We start from the raw sequence: 21,211 nt of genomic DNA on the forward strand, positions 1-21,211 counted from the left end.
TCCAGAAAGAAAGATTGCTAGGAAGAGATGGGATCCACCTAACGAAGAGAGGGAAGAGAATCTCCTCAGGCAGACTTGCTAAACTAGTGAGGAGGGCTTTAAATTAGGTCTGCCAGGGGATGGAGACCCAAGCCCTGAGGTAAGTGGGGAAGTGGGATATTGGGAGGAAACGCAAGGAGGAGGGTGCAACAGGGTAGGCCTCCTGATTCAGACTGAGAAAATAGAGCAATCAGCCAGTTATCTTAGGTGCCTGTTTACAAACACAAGAAGCCTGGGAAACAAACAGGAAGAATTGGAAGTCCTGGCATAGTCAAGGAACTATGATGTGATTGGAATAACAGAGACTTGGTGGGGTAACTCACATGACTGGAGCACTGTCATGGATGCGTATAAACTGTTCAGGAAGGACAGGCGGGAGGAGAAAAGGTGGGGGAGTTGCACTGTATATAAAAGAGCAGTATGATTGCTCAGAGCTCCAGTACGAAACTGAGAAAAGCCTGTTGAGAGTCTTTGGGCTAAGTTTAGAGGCAAAAGCAACAAGGGTGATGTCATGGTGGCCATCTGCTATAGACCACCAGACCAGGAGGATGAGGTAGACGGGGCTTTCTTCAGACAACTGACAGAAGTTTCCAGATCACAGGCCCTGGTTCTCATGGGGGACTTCAATCACCCTGACATCTGCTGGGAGAGCAATACAGCAGTGCACAGACAATCCAGGAAGTTTTTAGAGAGCGTTGGGGACAATTTTCTGGTGCAACTGCTGGAGGAACCAACTAGGGGCCATGCTCCTCTTGACCTGCTGGTCACAAACAGGGAAGAATTAGTAGGAGAAGTAGAAGTGGGTGGCAACCTGTACAGCAGTGACCATGAGATGGTTGAGTTCAGGATCCTGACAAAAGAAAAAAAGGAAAGCAGCAGAATAGGGACTCTGGACTTCAGAGAAGCAGACTTTGACTCCCTCAGGGAACTGATGAGCAAGATCTCCTGGGAAGCTAATATGAGGGGGAAAGGAGTCCAGGAGAACTGGCTGTATTTTAAAGAAACCTTATTGAGGGCACAGGAACAAACCATCCCAATGTGCAGAAAGAATAGCAAATATGGCAGGCGACCAGGTAGGCTTAACAGAGAAATCTTCAGTGAGCTTAAACACAAAAACGAAGCTTACAAGAAGTGGAAACTTAGACAGATGACTAGGGAGGTGTATAAAAATATTGCTCAAGCATGCAGGGGTGTAATTAGCAAGGCCAAAGCACAATTGGAGTTGCAGCTAGCAAGGGATGTGAAGGGTAACAAGAAGGGTTTCTACAGGTATGTTAGCAACAAGAAGAAGGTCAGGGAAAGTGTGGGACCCTTACTTCATGGGGGAGGCATCTTACTGACAGATGATACAGAAAAAGCTGAAGTACTCAATACTTTTTTTGCCTCAGTCTTCACAGAGTGACCTAGACAAATTGGAGGATTGGGCCAAAAGTAATCAGATGAGGTTCCATGAGGAAAAGTGCAGAGTCCTGTACTTAGGACAGAAGATTCCCAGGCACTGCTACAGGCTGGGGACCAACTGGCTAAGCAGCAGTTCTGCAGAAAAGGACCTCAGGATTACAGTGGATGAGAAGCTGGATATGAGTCAATGGTGTGCCCTTGTTGCAAGAAAGCTAACCGCATATTGGACTGCATTAGTAGGAGCACTGCCAGCAGATCGAGGGAAATGATTATTCCCCTCTATTTGGCACTGGTGAGGCCACATCTGGAGTATTGCATCCAGTTTGGGGCCCCCCTCTACAGAAAGGATGTGGACAAATTGGAGAGAGTCCAGCGGAGGGCAACGGAAATTATTAGAGGGCTGGGCACATGATTTATGAGGAGAGGCTGAGGGAACTGGGCTTATTTAGTCTGCAGAAGAGAAGAGTGAGGGGGGGTTGATAGAAGCCTTCAACTACCTGAAAGGGGGTTCCAAAGAGGAAGGAGCTAGGCTGTTCTCAGTGGTGGCAGATGACAGAACAAGAAGCAATGGTCTCAAGTTGCAGTGGGGGAGGTCTAGGTTGGATATTAGGAAAAACTATTTCACTAGGGGGGTGGTGAAGCACTGGAATGGGTTACCTAGGGAGGTGGTGTCACACCCCGATGGCCCCCTTCCTCAAGGGGTCCCCTGGGGAAGGCAGATCAGCATTGTATATTGCTAACGCTATTGTAAGCATTGCAGGATATTTTGGGAAGGGTCAAAGGTGTGAGTGAGTGTGGAATGGAAGATTCTTTTGCAGGCTGCAAAAGGCCAAAGGGGGAAGGAAAAAGAGAGCAGAGAATGGGTTAACTCAACACTGCAGCTAGCAAGCTCAGTCCGACAATAGGAGCTGGTCCCAGTCCAAGGTCACGGCGCTAGACGAGAAATTATCTCACCCAGCCACAGCCAGCCATGAGAAAGAAAAAGTACACTGAACCAGGGCTGGAGAGATGAAAAACACCGACAAAACGACGAGAGGGGGAGCAGAGCTTCACGTCCCTGGAGCCGTTGTGTTTTGGGAAAGTGGAGAAGACCACAGAAAGCTCGTTTGGACTGGCACAAACAGCACCAGGAACAGAGGTTGCAGAATGGAACACCCCCAAAGGAGCCCAGGACTTAAAACCCTCCTGAGAGCTGGAGCAATTCGGAGATTGGCAGTGAATCCTGGATGACCTGTGCACACATGACAGAACTCCCTCCACCCCTCCCCCCTTCTTCTTATGTTACACCCAGGCCTGGCCAGCCTCGGGTAGTGCAGGTGTGAGTATGAAAGTGGGTTAGGGCTTGGGGCACTAATGCTTTCTTCCTTCCTCTGAGTGACATGGGGAGCACCCACTCTGCTGTTATTTTATTATTTTTTCAATAAAGCTTTAAAATTTAGACCCTTGGTGTGTTCCGTCATATCCTCCCTAAAGATCCTGCGGCCTCAGCTTGATCAACTGATGCCTCAGGCAGATTGGTAACAAAAATCTGTCACAAGTGGTGGAATCTCCATCCTTAGAAGTTTTTAAGGCCCAGCTTGACAAAACCCTGGCCGGGATGATTTAGTTGGGGTTGGTCCTGCTTTGAGCAGGGAATTGGACTAGATGACCTCCTGAGGTCTCTTCCAACCGTAATCTTCTAAGATTTTCTTTTGAAAACACATTGTGAGGGAAAACTCCAGAACAACCTGTACTCCAGCTTCCTGACCTCCTCTCTACTGTTATTCCTGGGAGGAACATAATTTATAGCACCCTCTGGTTCCTTTGTGTGTTCCTCAGTCCCAAGCATAAGAATGATCACTTGCATGTATTGAATCATATATCCCCATCTTAATATGTTTCAGATGATTTCTAATATTAGCAATAATTAACATTAAAAACCAAATTTCCATTAACTGAGCTTTTTTCTAGTTGTTTTAGTATTTATTTGCAGCTTCTTCCCTCCCCCGGCAATATAAAGTAATTTGACATATGAGCACAAGAAAGAAAAATTACAACATTGCAAAAAATAATCCCACTACTAATATAATTTCCTGCATATAGATATACTGTGTAAAAAGAACAAAATAATATCCTCTACGAATTCTTTTCTGTTACCAGAAAGATAACACAGTTGTCAAAGTTATAACATTGCATTTATTCCTGTGGTTTTGACCTTAGAATAGATTAATTGACATTCTAGTTTGTCCTTTCTCAAAGACAAAAACTCCTTGTCTTCATTTTTGACAGAAATCCTCCTATAGTTTTGGACTGGCAAAGAAGAATGGAAAAGTGAAACAGGATTTATTCTAGCTAGACTAACAGATCTGACACCCATGTCAAACATTATTACAACCTCTATGCCTCAAATGAACTACTCTCGACTGAAAATTAAATACTGCACAGATTGAAGTCAAGCATTACAAAAACAAAATGTTTCACAGCCCACATACTTTTCTCTATATGTTTTCAGTGATTCAGTAATGAGCAGCATGCTGAGGCAACCTTTGAAATGCTGCAATGATGTGCAAAGAGCACAAAACAAAAATAATATATTTATAGGATGAAATTTATTCTATTCACAAAATAAATCCTTAGTAAATCGGGCTCTATGTGAGGGGAGCAGGTGCTTGAAGAGAAGAAATACACACATGCACACACACATACACACACGTGTGCAAGGCTGTCCTACATTGCTCTGTGCTCAGTCTGCTGCACAACAGCCAAATTTCCTCCATGCCTATTTGTCAGAGCTCTAGGATTGCTGGATCTTCATAAATACAAGTCTACAGCCCTTCCACTGGCTCCTCCCCACCCCCATAAGGGCTTCTTGTGGGAACTAGTGTGGAATCCAATTCTGCTGTGCATAGCGGGTGGACAGGTACTTCTGTGCTGCCATTCAGCCAAGAGAACCCCTCATTGTCCCTATTAAGTGGTACAGAGAGCATTGTACCAGCCCTGTGTTCCCAAGGAATTTCATACATACTGCCTCTATTTCTAGGGCATGTCCTTGCAAACTCTTACTCATATGAGTAGTTCTTAGCCTGGTGAGTAAGGCCTAGTCATAGGAGTTTGCTGTTGTCCCTCTGCTGAGCAGTACCTGACTTCAGGGCCTTGCATATCAGCATATAAGCTTCCCATTGGAGGAAAATCAGAGACACAGACCCTAAGAATCTTCTTAGTGTAGCTTGTCTTATTTACATGATATAAGCCAGTTCTGGAACAGCAGTGATCTCAAACAGCATGCAGGCAACCCCCCATTTCAAACAACTCATCCCAAAAACCAATGCTTGATTCCAAGGAAGCAACTCTGTCCCAAAAATTTACTCTAGTTAGAGGAATTAAGGCAGAAGCCCCCAACAAAGAACCTAAATCAAGTTCAATGCTGACAAATGAATGCTTCAGCATGTCTTCACAGACTGTGTACTGCGGCATGCTAAGAGAACTCAGACTGTATGTGAGAGCACCACCTGATGACACCAACGCTAACAATACTTAAAATGAATAAAAACCATCCATTGTGTTAATATAGTGCTCGAGCCTGCAGGACACTGAAGACTCTGGTCCTGATCTACCGAAGCACATAAGTATGTTTAAAATTAAGCAAGTTATTTGCCAGATCATGATCTTAGTTGCTCTGTGCCTCAGTTTCTCCATAAGTAAAACTGGGTTATTAATATGTGCCTGTGTCAGAGGGGTGTTTTGAGGACAAATGCCTTAGTGTTAGAGAGATGTTCAGGCTCTCTCATGAGGGAAGCCATGTAGTAGAAGCACTGTAGCCTAGTGCAGAGTTTCTCAAACTGGGGTCCGTGGTCCCCTGGGGTTCCCTGAGGGTAGTCCAGGGGGTCCGCAGACCCCGTTGATCAACTCCTCTCTCCTCCTTCCCTCAACTCCTCCCCCTCCCTCCCAGCACTTCCTTTATGCTGGGGAACAGCTGTTCCCCGGTGTGAAGGAGGTGCTGGGAGGGAGGGAGAGGAGCGGGGACAGTCTGCACTGCTCCTGGAAGCAACCAGCATGTCCCTGTGGTCCAGGGAGGGGTAGGGGATCTCCGCACACTGCCCCCAGCCTGAGCGCCGACTCCGCAGCTCCCACTGGCAGCAATTCTGTGGGTTAGGTGCCTACAGGCATGAGCATCACTCGGAGACCCTTGGCCCCCCGCCTAGGAATCGCTGCCAGCGATGTGCTGGTCACTTTTGGGAGCCGCCCAAGGTAAACGCCGCCCCCCTCACTCTACCTCCCGCACCGCAATCCAGAGCCCACACCCAAACTCCCTCCCAGAGCCTGCAATACCTCCCACACCCCACACCCCTACCCCAGCCCTGAGCCCCCTCCCACATCCAAACTCCCTTTCAGAGCCTGCACCCCCTCCTACACCCAGACTCCCAGCCCACAGCCTGCACCCCACACCTCCTCCCACACCCAAACTCCTTCCCAGAGCCCACACTCACTCCTGCACCCCCAACCCCCGCCTCAGCCTGGTGAAAGTGAGTGAGGGTGGATTGAGTGAGCGGGTGTAACGAGACTGGTTCTGGCAGGACCCAACTGAGAGTGCCAATTCAGGACAAATTACTTAAACCAGGGCAGTTACAGCCCAAGGCTGAGGTTTCTATGCACACCAAGGCAAATCAAACCAGCCAAACAGGGAAGACTTGGTTTCACCCCACTGGCTAACCACAAGTGACACAAGCAATTCGCTTAGACATTCCAGTTTCCCAGTATCACCACTAATGCCACTTGTTATGGGGACAAATGGTTACGAAAACCAATACCCCAGTAAAAGAAAAAAGGTTCTGTCGATCCCAAAGGACCAAGCCCCAGACCCAGGTCAATATACAAATCAGATCTTACCCACAAATCATGTTGTTGCCAATCCTTTAGAATTTAAAATCTAAAGGTTTATTCATAAAAGGAAAGAAATATAGATGAGAGCTAGAATTGGTTAAATGGAACCAATTACATACAGTAATGGCAAAGTTCTTAGTTCAGGCTTGCAGCAGTGATAGAATGAACTGCAGGTTCAAGTCAAGTCTCTGGAGTGCATCCATAGCTGGGATGGGTCATCAGTCCTTTCTTCAAAGCTTCAGTGTAGCAAAGTCCCTTTAGAGGTAAGAAGCAGGACTGAAGACAAGATGAAGGAGATGCAGCAGTTTTTTATATTCTCTTGCCATGTGGTCTTTCTTTCTTTGTTCCAAAGACAAGCTGTCCATCACATGGCCTGGAAAAACCTCATAGTTCTGTCCATAGGCAGGTTCCTGTATACCTTGCTGAGTCGCAAGGCGTGTCTGCCTTCTCTCAATGGGTCAGTTGTATTGCTGATGGTCCCTAATGGGCCATCAAGCAAGCTAGGCAGAGCTGACACCAACTTGTCTGGGGTGTCACCCAGAAGCATAGCATAAGTTTGAAATACAGACGGTATAGAGCCAACCTTATAACTTTAAATACAAAAATGATACATGCAAACAGATAGCATAATCATAACCAGCAAACCATAACCTCATCTTAGACACCTTATTTGACCCCCTTTATACAAGATTTGGTGCCACTACAGGACCTTGGTTGCAACAATGTTCTATATGGTCCCAGTTCAAGTCAATAACGTCACAGCGGGGGCATGGCCTCAGGGAAGGGGACAGGTCAGGGGTGTGGCCTCAGGCAAAGGGGCAGGGACTGAGCAGTAGTGGGGCTTGGGAGTCCCTGAAAATTTTTAAATCAAAATGGGGGTCCTTGGGTAGCTAAAGTTTGAGAACCACTGGCCTAGTGGGTAGCTCAATGGAGTAGCACTCAGAAGTCCTAAATTCTCATCCCAACTTTGGCACCAGCCTGCTAGTGCAAGCCTGTGCCCCATCTGTAAAATGGGGACAATGATATTGACCTCCTTTGTAAAGCACTTTAAGATCTAGTGAGGAAAACCGCTATACAAAACCCAGGTATTATAATTAAATACCCAGATAAGACAGAAACTGAAATTCCACTCCTTTCCCCGACTGCACTGCAGAGGGCAGGACCCGGCACTGAGAATTCATGAACAGAGTCTATCCGTGCAGCTTGAAAAATATATGGCCTGCTAGTTTGGCAACATATGGAATGAGGAGAAAAACCTGTTCATTTGCTTTCTTGAGAACACACACGTTTCAACAACAACTGGGGTCTACACAGTTCAAAGAAAAACTTCTGGTCCAAGGAGATGCCAGATTTTAGAGTACAAATTAAGAATAGCAATCAGATGGCAAGAGTGCTGACCGGAGAACAGGACAGAAGGGAATAGGAGCTCGAATCTTACCTTTAGGAGACCAAAATTATGACTGGTTTTAGGTGCATTTGCAGCGAGACCAAAATCCTCTCCTCAGTACTTTTCCCAGCAAGCCCCTACCACCAGTGGCAATGGCAAGCCAGGCTGCTGTGCTGTGGCTCCCTAATTTCATGGGAGGGACGGATCAGACTACCCACATAACAGCGGACTCTTCAGCCCCAGCCCACACCTGCCTCCTCTGCCCACCTTCTCCAAGATTGCACTGGTTCCATTGTCCCTGGTGACCTCAAAAGCCTCAAGAGAGACAAGGATTTGCTCCTTAATCTAACATCTTTCATAAACAGTAACAGCCCTGGAGAAGGAAACTCTCTATTTATCCACAGGACAGGTACAATGTGAATAGCACCAGTGTCAGTTCCCCAGCACTGTCCCTCAGGCCTAACCAAGAGGAATTATCCAAGGGTGAGAAGATCAGTGGATGGGAAACAATTTGAATCTGTTAACAGGTCTGCTTAGGCCGACTGCTCCATGCTGCTGTGTGCCAAACAGGTAAGGGGAGGTGCCAAAAAGAATTAAGGCTGAAGGAGGAGCTTTGGAAAGCTGATCAATACTTCAAGGAACTAGCTCCTCCTTTTTCTGTGTGGGTAGATTTTTGACACATTTATGTCTAATGTGGAAAGATGGATTCACTTTAGCAGAGCACAGTTTTTGTAGAACTCAATTAACACAGAACATTGTGTTCTCAATTGACACAGAACTCAATTAACGTATTTCACAATTATCTGGATACCTACTTAGATCTTTAACCTCACATCACAGACATGCAAAAAGAGAAACTTGGGGGCAGGAAATTCAGCCCAAAATATCTGAATCAACTCCTCCCTCCCCCCAGCTTAACACAGAGGGAGACTTGGTAAGAGAGAAATTTTGCAGACACAAAAGACTGAAAAGAGGGCTCTGAAAACTTGGCACAACCCTAACTGTCATGGGGAAACTGAGTTTCTCTGATAAAAATGATATAGTCTAGGGGGCAGGTGCTGCTCTCAGTTACACCAGTATAAACCTAGTATTAATTCATTTATTTTTGTTGACTTCAGCTTGAGCAAGACAAACCTTTGAAATTAAAATATAACTACCAACGCTTTGAAAGTTTGTAAGCATGTGTGAGGTTAGTAGTGAGTTGACACTTCTGCTTTTCTGCTAAACCAGGTTGGTTTCACCTCTAACCCACCTCATCTGTTTGTCTATTTCATCCAGTTGTAGCATTCTGCCTGTCACAAATTGCAAGCGCTTTGGGGTGTGGGCTGTCTAGCACCTAGCACAATGGAGCCCTGATCCTTGACTGGATTTTCTCGCTGTTACTGTAATATGAATAATAAAATCTAAGGTTCAATTCTACTTTTAAGGGCAACAGCAGAATTTCCATCAATTTCAATGGGAGCAGGCCCAGGCCCTTATTATCAGTACACAAAATCATTTACTGCCTGGCATATTTAGTACAGTGTTACATTTTCTATGAAACATGATTCCACTATCTCTGTGTCTCAGCCTGCAAACTAAGCCCCCTTTCTTTGTAGTAATACAAGTGTGCCATTTTCCCTTTTTATAGCAAGCTTGAAGCCTTAAGAAAATCAACTACTCTGTTTTGATTAAACATATTCAGAAGGAATTTCCTTCTGTCCCCTAACACTGAGACATTCCTGACTCTAAGATGCTTATAGAGAACAAATTTTCCTAAGGCTGCAGAGAATGACTCATGCTACAGATATGCCAGATCAAATAAAGTGAATAATCAGCAAGCTGGCATATTTGCTGGTCCAAGAAGAAAATGCTTAGTTTGTTAATCTCATGGTGCCTACCCACAGCGATAATTTTCAGCCAATTATTTAGTATCACTTTGTACTGTCCCATGCTATCTTACCACTTTAAAATCATATGAATTAGCAAGAAACAAATAGTGTATGTATTGCTAAAAGGGCTATTATGAGCTCTTCCCTGAAAGGCGCTAGGCTTTCTAGCTTGAGCCCCACAGATCAACTAAATCCATTATTAATTTCATGCCCAAGTAGTCTTATTGACTTAAATGGGCATCAATCGAAAGTGGAGAGGCTCAGCACTAGGGCTGGTTAGAAGACAAGAATTCAATTTCACAATAATTGTTGAGGTTTTGGCATTTGATTTCACTGCACAACAGGATGAACCTGAGACCTTTTGAAGTTCATCATGAAAAATCAGAGTGATTGTGAGCCACCCCAGAACAGCCACTAGCCCACTGGATTGGGCCCTCAGCTGGGATGTGGGAGACCCAGGGTCAAACCTCCTCTCTCCTTGATTCAAAGCAAGGACTTTAACCCAGTTCTCAGACATCTCAGGTGAGTGCCCTAAGCACTATTGACTATTCGGACTATTCGGGGGTTTCTCTCTGTCTCGTTTGGATCAGAAATTCCATCCTGAACCTGTTGAAGCTGATATGTTTCCCCAGAAAGTTTTGGTTCCCATGAATCAGCATTTTCCAACAAGAAAAAGTTTAGTTGAAAAATCTGTAACCTACTCTACTCAGCACCTCTGAAAGTGAGGCCTTCAATGACTTGCCCAAGGTCACACTGTAATGAATCCATATGTTGCAGACATAATTACTTAGATATATCACTCTCATGCATGCACACACAGGAGCTGTGACAAGAACCCGGGTCCTGCAGTTCCAGAAACACAGGTTTCCACCACTTGATCTAAAGGAGATCTCCAGCATTGGGCTGCAATGGCAGGACCCCTGTGGTCTCCTTTGGGATAACAGTAACATGATCTCTCTCTCTCTCTCACACATGCAAAATATATTACAGCGGGAACTTGGGCAAGCCAGTCAACACCTCTGTGCCTCAATTTCCCCATCAGTGAGAGCGGGATAGTTCTGATACATACTTATCTCCTCCACGGGGAACACCATGAAGATTAATCCATTAAGATTCCATATCAAGCGACAAATGAGGACAATTAATGTTTTCTGTATTTCTATGTGTTGTAGGATTTGATTAGGCAGCTTCTGGATATGCAGTAGCTTGGGGATTTTGTTTTTCTCTTCCTGTATTTGTAAGGGATTTCCCATTTGTTTTCTCCCCTCCCCCAACCTCTCAGGCCCACCATACCCTATTGGCAAAACAATACTCTGGCAGTAGAGGACAAAGCATTGATCTGACTGCATGCAAAATATAAAAAAAAGAAAAACAGCTCTTTAGAGCATGTGCCTGTGTTTGCTTTGTCCTCACTGACTAAGGGAGCACCATGACCCAGGAAAGATACATACCAAGGGATGGAGCTAAATAATACCTAGCATGATTCATTCATTTAGGATCTCAAGCTGAATTTGAACTGCAAACTGACAGGTGAAAGATGGTATATTATCAACCAAGTCACACTGTCCTGATGCTTGAACTCAGCAACCTTCTAGTGCTGCTGCCAGTTACTGAATGCCCATGTTTTCTGAACGAGCACAGGAGTAGTTATAAATATGCTAATAACTTTATTCTGACAAGATATTTTTCCAGGAATAATTAGATTAATCTTTAATGTATCTGCATTAGAGTTACCTCAAGGTCAGTTGTGGAGGTGTAGTAATTATTAGCTTAACTATTAACATCTCTTAGAGAGCTAATTAGCTGGGCACCAAACAAAATGCTCTAACGCTTGAGGTCTAGAAGGGCAAAAGGCAAAGATTACTTTAATGTTTTAGGTTAAATATTCAAAGCAGTGGAGTTTGCCTTTGGGACTCACGGACCACTGCCCCAGCCAGAAAAATGAGAAAGAAAAAGAAATCAAAGGAAAATGCTGTACATTTGCTGGTTTCCTAATTCTATGCACTGTTAATAGCTCAGCCTAGCGCCTCCCTCTTTCAAATGAAAGATGGATGCAGGGGACAACAGTGCCTGTATCTCAGACTCTGCAGGGCATTTCCACCAGGGGGTTCTACCGATACTGAAGTTCTTTCAGCAAGGGCTCCTGCGCTCAACTGAATAAAGAGCCCCAGTGCAAGACTAAGGGGCATTTTCAAAGTTCCCTTTACTAGATCCTGATCCTAAGCGCTGTGGCTTCCTTCTGAATTGGGACACAGTACCTGGGTGACACTCTGTGCCTTGGGGGAACACCCTCTGCCCCCATGTTCATCCTTATAATATGATTGTGTGGTATCCAATGCAAAGTTTGTCATGTTGGATGTCTTTGGAAGGTTCATGAGGCACTGAGCATTACAGTAATGTTATGTGTTGTAATTACATGTATATAATTATGAGGCTGAAAATGTGTCCTCGTGGCTTAAAACAAGCCCAGGCAAAACTCTCCAGGAGAAGAGGGACAGTTCACACCTCATCAGGGCATGTATGGGACAAACCCAGCCCAGTCTCACAGGAACAAAGGACACTGGCCTAGGCAGCAACAGAGGATCTGTTGGACTCTTGAGTGAGTCATCCCCCTTCCCTTGGTCAGTTCGGGACTACGATGCTCACCTGACTTCTGAAGGGGGAGGGAGAAGCCAAGAGGGAAGAAAAAACATGATATAAGGGAGAGACATTTGCCATGCTCTCTCTCTGCCCCTTTCATCTACAGACACCACCACCAAGCAACTGAAGCACTTATCAAAGGGGACAGCCTGGCTGAAGGGCAACTAGCCAGCCTGTGGTGAGAAGCACCTAAGTTTCTAAGGGAACTGGAAGTGCCAAGCAGGGCCGGCTCTAGGTTTTTTGCCACCCCAAGCGAAAAATTTGCCGCCCCAAGCTCCGAGAGCGCAATTGCCCAAGCAAAAAAAAATTGTGCCGCCAGATTGTGCCACCCCTGGAATTGTGCCGCCCCAAGCACGTGCTTGCTTTGCTGGTGCCTAGAGCCGGTCCTGGAGTCCAGATCATCTTGAATGCGTTTTGCTTTTATTTCATTTGACCAAATCTGACTTGTTGTGCTTTGACTTATAATCACTTTATATCTATCTTTTGTAGTTAATACATTTGTTTGTTTATTCTACCTGAAGCAGTGCATTTGGTTTGAAGCGTGTCAGAGACACCCCTTGGGATAACAAGCCTGGTACATATCAATTTCTTTGTTAAACTGATGAACTCATATAAGCTTGCAGCATCCAGCGGGCATAACTGGACACTGCACGATGGAGGTTCCTAGGGTTGTGTCTGGGACCAGAGATATTGGCTAGTGTCATTCGGTTGCACAATCCAAGCAGCAGCTGGCCAAAAATGCATCGCTCATGTAGCTGGGAGCAGCTTACATGCCAGAGGCTGTGCGTGAACAGCCCGGGAGTGGGGGTTCTCACAGCAGAGCAGGGTAAGGCTGGCTCCCAGAGTCGAAGACTGGAGTGTCCTAGCAGATCACCAGTCCAGATAACACCAGGGGAATGTCACATATAGTTATTAGCAGGGCACAAAATGATTGGTCTGGCAGGAGGGGAAATGAAATTTCTGCCCAAAGGACTTTTGCAGCATGGAGCTGCAGCTACACAGGTGGGTGTGGAATGGGCAAGGAGTTGGAAGGCCATTTCAGGCCACTTGCTCTATGAGGTGGGAGACAAGAAAATCTTCTGGCAAACTGGGCCCATTGTACCGGGATGGGAGGGGGGAGAGGAGGAACACCCATGGAGTGGGACAGCTGCCTAGGATTCCTCACCTGTTCTGTCAGAGCTGGGAGTCTCATTAGTATCAGGGCCCTCATTAGTACCAGATTCCAGGGTAGGACAGTAGCAGGAGAAGAGCTCTCACATCAGGCTATGGGGCATGAGGATCTTTGTCTTAAATAAGAAACACTTGCATATACTCATCTAGGCTTACAACTCTGTACGGGTACAGCTGTAACGCAGAGTGAAGATGCTACCTACACCGACAGGAGAACTTCTCCCATCAGCCTACTTAATCCAGCTCCCAAAGAGGCAGTAGCTATGTCGATGGTAGAAGCCTTCCTGTTGACATAGTGCTGTCTACACCGGGAGTTCAGTCAGCATAACTGCATCTCTCAGGGTTGTACGGTGGCCCTGAGTGACTTAGTTATGCTGACATAAGTTCATAGCATAGACCAGGGCACTGTATATCATCCCTTCCATATAATCAATGTAAGCTTTTGGATGCCCACATGCTGTTCTTGTGGTGTTCTTTTAATTAAAACCAGAAGAGCTTGTATTTGGCAGTTACTTTATTGAATTCTTACTTGACATCACAGAAATTCAGAAGCTGCTCTTAGTTGCAGTCTGAAGCTCTCTGCCTTGCTGAGCCGCCAGATCCCTGCCTTCCAACAGAGAAGGACATCTTTTGACCTCAGTCACCACTTCGCACACCTTACACAGCAGCAGCTACCCACACAGTTCCTCTTGGAGGTTAATGGAAGCCCCATGCATGAACATCCAGGGCAGAATTTATTCATGACTGTTGCTTTGCTCACTGTGCTATATGTGATGACTGTTTTATAGTGAAATGGGTATTAGCATGCATCACAGGCCAATGTACAGATGACAGAACATTTTCTGGTTAAACATATCTTTGAAGGAAAATGCCTTTCCAAATGAATGGAAATGGTGCAAAAAAAATCAGTTTTCATCAAAAACTAAGTATATTGTTTTTGGTGTGTGTGTGGGGGTGGGAATTCAGGATTTCAATCCTGCCCTGTCCAAGCCAAAGGGAATTGACTAGGGCCACAAAGACAACTGACTTCATTTGTAGCAAGATCACGCCTCAATGACAGGGATCATACATCTTTTATTTCAGAAAATATAGTCCTAAATTAAAGTGGTCCTCAGATTAGTCTCTGCAGGGTTGTAATTTTTATGTGTTTATTAATTTGTTTATTGAAACAAGAGGCCCTTTAATTCCTGAAGAGTCAAAGTAAAATTTTGATCATATGTAACTAATCTCTTGATTCACAAGTTTTTCTGAATAGGTCGTGGGCAGTTACTTAATCATTTAATGTACCTCTGAGGACAGGTTCATGAATGGCACATAAATAAGACACTGTCCAGCACAGCATAAAACAAGAATGAAAATAAAAGGAAGTAAATTGTGGGGCTTCCTATTAGCTGTTTTTTAGAGCATTGTAGGGGCATTCAATCTCGAGCTGCTTTAAAATAAAAGCAATATACATTTTAAACAGATTGAAATATTTTATTTTTACTGGTTTACATAGCATGCAAGAGAGAATCCTAGCCCTAACAATAATGTGCTTGCTGAGCACACTTCATGTCAAAGAGGTCCTAAGATGCTTTGCGATAATATAATAATAAAAATATTACCAGCTTAGTGAGGACAAAGCTTTTCTAGGCACATTGAAGGCCATGATTACTTTTCCACACACACAGTTGCTCTTCTTAAGTATATTATTTGTATTGCAATATTGCCTAGAGATCCCAAATGAGTCAGATCCAAAGCCAGAAGGGACCATTTATTCTATTCTAATCTATTCTATTCTATTAATCTATTCTGCCCTCCTGTATATAGCAGGCCATAGAACTTCCCCAAAATAATTCCTAGACCAGTTCACTTAGAAAAACATCCACACTTGATTTAAAAATCATCAGTTATGAAGAATCCCTCACTGCAGCTGGTACATTGGAACAATGGTTAATTACTCTCACTATTAAAAATGATGCCTTATTTCCATCTGAATTTGTCTAGTTTCGACTTTCGGTTATTGGTCTGTGTTATATCTTTCTCTACTAGACTGAAGAGCCCATTATCAAGTATTTGTTCCCCATGTAGATACTTATAGTCTGCAATCAAGTCATCCCTTAAGCTTCAATTTATAAAGCTAAATATATTGAGACAGGGACCCCTTTGTACTAGGCACTGTACATACATATAGCAAGAGACATCCTTGCCCCCAAAACCTTGTAATCTAATAGACAAAAGAGTCACAGAGCAAGTTAATATAAAAGCTGAGAATAGAACCCAGACTTCTGGCATCCTACTCTAGCAGCCTACCCACTAAGCTATAGTGCCACTAAAGAAGGGCCTTTGATATAGGGTTGCCAATTTAATCACATGACAGAATCTTTAATTAAAGATTAATCTTTAATTCCTGGAGCCTCCAGCCCAATCCTGGAGGGTTGGCAACCTTACTTAGGTACCATGGATACACTGTAACAGCAGTTCACTATTTTAGGCTCAGGCTATGTCTAGACTACCATGGGATCGACGCTCCGGCAGTCAATGCACCGGGGGTTGATTTAGTGGGACAAGTGAAGACCCATTAATCGATGGCAGAGCGCTCTCCAGTCGACCCCAGCACTTCACCAGGAATGAGAGGAGTAAAGTAAGTCAACGTGAGAGTGTCTCCTGTCAACCCAGCATGGTGTAGACACCACAGTAAATTGACTTAACCTACATAGACTCCAGCTACATTATTCATGTAGCTGGAGTTGCATAACTTAGGTCAATTTACCACGGTAGTGTGGACATAGACTCATAGTTCGCTGTTCCCAGCCAATGGGAGCTGCAGAAAGCAGCACGGGCTGCAGGGACATGCTGGCTGCCACTTCCCGCAACTCCCATTGGCTGGGAACAGCGAACTGCGGCCACTGGGATCTGCAGGGGGGCCGTGCCTGCGGACAGTCAACGTAAACAAAACATATGGAGGCCTGCCAGTGGCTTACCCTGATGGCCTGTGTGCCAAAGGTTGCCAACCCCCTGCTAAGGTTTCAGAAAGGCCTCCTGTTAGCTGCTTTCAGCAAAAAGGATAACGATTGGTATTCTAGCTGCATGCAGTGGTCTCAGCATGTTACTGGATAAACAAAATGTCCTCCTTTCATCAGCATTGGGGAGAGTGCTGCCATAACTTACAACAAGCCAGAACAGGGAGTGTGAAAAGCTACTTTGCCCCCAGTGCTAACTTTCATTTTGTCTTCTGTGCAGTGCTCCTTTAAAAGTAGAGGGGTCTCCCAACCAGCTGCAGGGGCAGCCACAGCCCAGCTGCTATTTTCTGTTTAAGTTCAGATACAGAATGTTACAGAACAGTTTGGTGTCTCTTTCCTGGAGTCTTTGGGTGTGCTTCTTCATTTGCTTACATCATGTTTAACAGTTGGATTCCCTGAGTCACAATGAGGTATCTGGGGCCCTTCACATTTATTCTCTCTCTTGGTTGCTATCCTAAACCTGAACTAAAAGTCAGTCATTGATGCTGAAAACACATTTTGCTCTTTGTTTATGGGGAAACCACAACAGTATGAAAAGCTCATGTTTGACTCTTCCTTCTGAGTCATTGACCTTCTGTTAAGGTAGCTCTTGGTCAGCTGCTACTCTCTGTGACTAGAAAACTGCCAAAGCTACCAGAAAATGCATATTGGTGCTGTGTCTTTAACACACTGCCCTGCAAATCTTGAAACAAAGAGCACTGAAGGAATAGTTTATTGGCACTACTGGGTATTGAGGCACTAGGATGGATTCTGCAGAGCTTTGTGCCTTGCGTAGTGGCCATTTACACTCGTGCCAAGTGAATGTAAAATGCTACTGATTAGAATTCTCCACTCACACTGCTGCTTTGTATCCACTCACACTGACTGGTTCAGGGCTATTACAACAGCCTGTACTGCTCTGGCCAACAACACATAAGTGGCACATAAGTGGGCTACAGCCAGTGTTACAGCCTGAGGCTGTAATAATTGCTGCTGAGTGGCTGCAAGGCTGACTGCTCTCCAGCTCTGGGTGAGGCAAAAGTCGGTGTCACACTTCCCACCCCTACGCTTGTCTTCCGTGACAAACTTATTTACAGGGTGCACACCAAGGTTATTTGACTTGCCATGGTCAAATTGGATCAGTATTTAAGTGGGAATACAACCCAGAAGTCCTGACCCCACATCCCCTGCTCTAACATGTAGGCACTATTCCACTTTAAATTGTTATTATTTCCACATATAATGTAATATTCTATATATATTTCCTGATTTAAGGCTTGATCCTAGTCTTATTGAAACCAATAGTTTTTCTAATGACTTCAGTGGAAGCAGAATCCAACCCTTAGATTTAGGTTATTGTAAAATACAGAGGGCCTGATTCTCATTTATGCTCAAGCCCATCTACATCACCTGAGCAGCATAAGGCTCATAGGCCTTAAGGTGTGTATAACTGTAACTTACTCCCTTACCAGCCTCCCCCAGCCTTTACATGTCCAGAGAATTGTAAATGAGCCTTGATCAGACACAAAGAATGTATGTAGGTTTAGAAGCATTAGATATTTGTTGGTAAGTGTCGATAAACATCAATTTCACCGTACACACACACACACACACGAAAAAATATTTCTAGTGATAATAACAGAAATATACAGCTAGGCAAAGTAAAAAAATGCTGTCTGAGAATTTAGTTTGACTTAAGAATATGTAGTTTATATATATTGACCTGTGATGCCACTTTTGTTTTAACAGTTATAAAAAGCTTTAACTCTTTGACTCTCAACATCTGTCATTAAATGGTTATCATCTGACCCCTCCCATAGTTTCTTGCAACTGTGAAAATTTAGATCTATAAAATAAAAATGCTTATACTATATTATCCATCAAAATTATAGAAAAAAACTGAATTCTGCCAAGCCCACATACAAGAATAGAACAACTGTCAAATTGTCCTCATGAAAAACAAAAGATACTATAAAAAATGCTGAAGCAAGGTACACAGCCAAAGTTTTAATAACTATTGAACCAAATGAATTAGAAATTCCAAGCACTTTTACAAGAAGGAAATTGTTCTTCCTTTATTAAACATACATTATACTTGCAGGTGTCAGAAGGGATTTCCTATCACAGATTTCGAATTCAATGTTTGATCTTTCCACTCAGATTTAAGCTGACACACTGGCATCTTCTTGTCTTTTCAGTTAATAAATGTGTCTCTTGTTCTTCTCCTTAAAGGAAAGGTCATTGTTCTTCACTTAGGTAAAGTCATTAAGAAATTAAAAGCTCATCCTTTCAGTTTCTATAACTGGAATGTCACTAAAGGAATGTCTCTTGTTTTCACTGGAGCTGCAGAAAATATTAATGCAGGCAATCAGAGACAATAGAGATGAAAAAGACTTTTTAGGCCATCTAATCCATCTCCCTACCACTGCAGGATTATTCCCTACAGTATATTTTCTAGCAGTTTCTACAGGCCAGTTTTAAATGACTCAAACAGTAGAGTTCCCACCACTTCCCTTAGAAAATTATTCTGCAGTGCAAGATTTTAGTGTTAGGAAATTCTCTCATTAATTTAATCTCATTACTCCTAGTTCTAAACTCTTATACCCCTGTAAGTAAATTTCCTCCCACCAAGGTGATCACTGATTCCCCATGTATTGTGCGATTCTATCAATATGGTAAAAAGTTATTTCCCTGGGTCAGCTCCTTCTTGCCTCCCTAGCTGATCTACACATGGCAAGCCATTATTTAGCCTAGTGGACACCACTGTTTAGTTCTCAGGGTAAATGACAGCGTTGCTTATTGGATATATCAGTGAAAATAATGAAATTTAAGGGACTTAGTTTAAGTTTTACAGTGTTTCTCTTTCAGATGCCAATTGGAGCCCTTAAGTGAGATTAAATTTGTCATGGGGGGAATAAAAATTTCTGATTGTTTTATTTTTTGTTTGTTTGTTTGTTGTTGTTTTTTAAACAGAGATTTTTGTAGAAAATGTGTCATCTTGTATTAAACTCTATAGTTGCTTTTTCAGCTCAGATTTGTATCTGGAAAACTTCTGGGCTAAGATTTAATATGAAAGTTTTGACACAAGATTCAAGGGTCTATCATTATCTACAGATAACTACAAAGAGGATAGCCTGATGCCATTCTAACTGATTTGTTTGTACCCCTCCCTCCTTAGGGATCACTACAGTATTTCCCTTCCCCAATACTTTGGGCCAAAATTTGAGCTGAAGTATAATTTAGATTCAGCTAGAATGCCTTACACTCTGCCTTATGACTATTTAACTGGTTTAGGATGTTCACTTTTGATGTAGGGCGGGGCACTATTTTAGTAATTTACCCACTCCTCAGAATAGCCCTAAGTGTACGTGAAACAAAAACTAGTGTCAAGCTCCTGGGAAAGAGAAGGATTGAACATATCAAGGTATGATTCTGTTTAGCTCAATGAATAGCATCAACATGTACAATAGTTGAATTTTCTTTCATTTCAGTAATGTGATATTCCACTGCCGACACTCTTGTAGTCAGCAGTCCAATCCAATAAACCGGTGATATGAACATAAAAATGAGCTAGAGTCAAATAACCATAAAATGAGAGAGAGCTACAAAGGGCCCTGATAAAGCATTTTACAGAGCTTTAATGGAGAATACATTAGGAAGAAATAAAAAAGCCATGAATTCTGCCTCCGTCACAGGTATTTTCCCCATTGTTTCTATTTAGTCCCTTCCCCTGACAATGCGAGCTTATTCCCTAGAGAGTACAGTGCTTTTTCCAGTCTTCTCAATAGTAAACAAGATCCACTGGACTATGCTATAGGCTTCCAGGGAAGTGATGGAAGCCCCACTGTGACACAAGTGTTTTGAGAGATCCAAGCAATGGGGCTGCCAGCATTCCTTGGAGGGCAATGTCAGAGTAGAAGAGTTCTAAAAAGAAAAGGCATGAGAGCCAGGCTAAATATTCCATCTTTAAATGTGATCACAGTGGCCCGACTTATACCTCTTTGCACTAGCCGAAGCAATTCCCATTCCTCTGTGGAGTTTACTCCCTTCAGTCACATGTGATCTGTTCACCATCAGGAGAATGTGGGGCAGCCCAAAACAATATGGCTATATTTGCAAACATGCACGCTAACCTGTGCACATGCTTCTTACACATTCTCATTTTGGACACACAGATTCCAGTGCATTTATATAAACTCCGATTTGCATGCTCAGATACCTCTGTTCATATGCAAGTCAGGATTTGAACACAAAACAAAGTCTGTGCAGGCCAAGAAAATGTATATATACAGATCTTAAAAGTGAGCTCTGTTTTTTTAGCCATTATTGGAATCTACTTCTTCCCTCTTTGGTCCGAAGTTCCACATTTGATGCTTGCTGTGAGTTTACTGTTCTATACTGTGATGATGAATATCATCATGATAGCACATCGCGAGGGGAATGAAGCTTTTCCAGTGAAATTCTTCAGACAGACTGCAAAAAAACATGTAATACTACTGCCAATAACTAATGGGCTCAGATCCATGTCAAGTCTCGCTTCAACACCAAAAATATGGGTCTCTCTGGCAATACGACACACAAACATATGGCCATCCTAAAAGGATGAAAATGAATCTTCAAAAAGCTAAGCACAAAAATGAGTAGAAAAGCTGCCTTAGAAAATTCAGTTTGAAAGCACTGCACTAGAATTGCATTACCTTGTGTGATACATGCTTTATTACAGGGTCAAATAGTTAGCTGGTATAAATTGGTATTGTTCCATTGCTGCCGATTTACATCAGCAAAGGATCTGTCCCACAGTACTGTGCTTTTATTTCTAGTACAAACTGGAGTTGGAACACATCAAATTAGGAAATGTGGCA

The sequence above is a fragment of the Eretmochelys imbricata genome, chromosome 2 (genome assembly GCF_965152235.1).
Source record: "Eretmochelys imbricata isolate rEreImb1 chromosome 2, rEreImb1.hap1, whole genome shotgun sequence".
In the NCBI taxonomy this organism is placed as follows: Eukaryota; Metazoa; Chordata; order Testudines; family Cheloniidae; genus Eretmochelys; species Eretmochelys imbricata.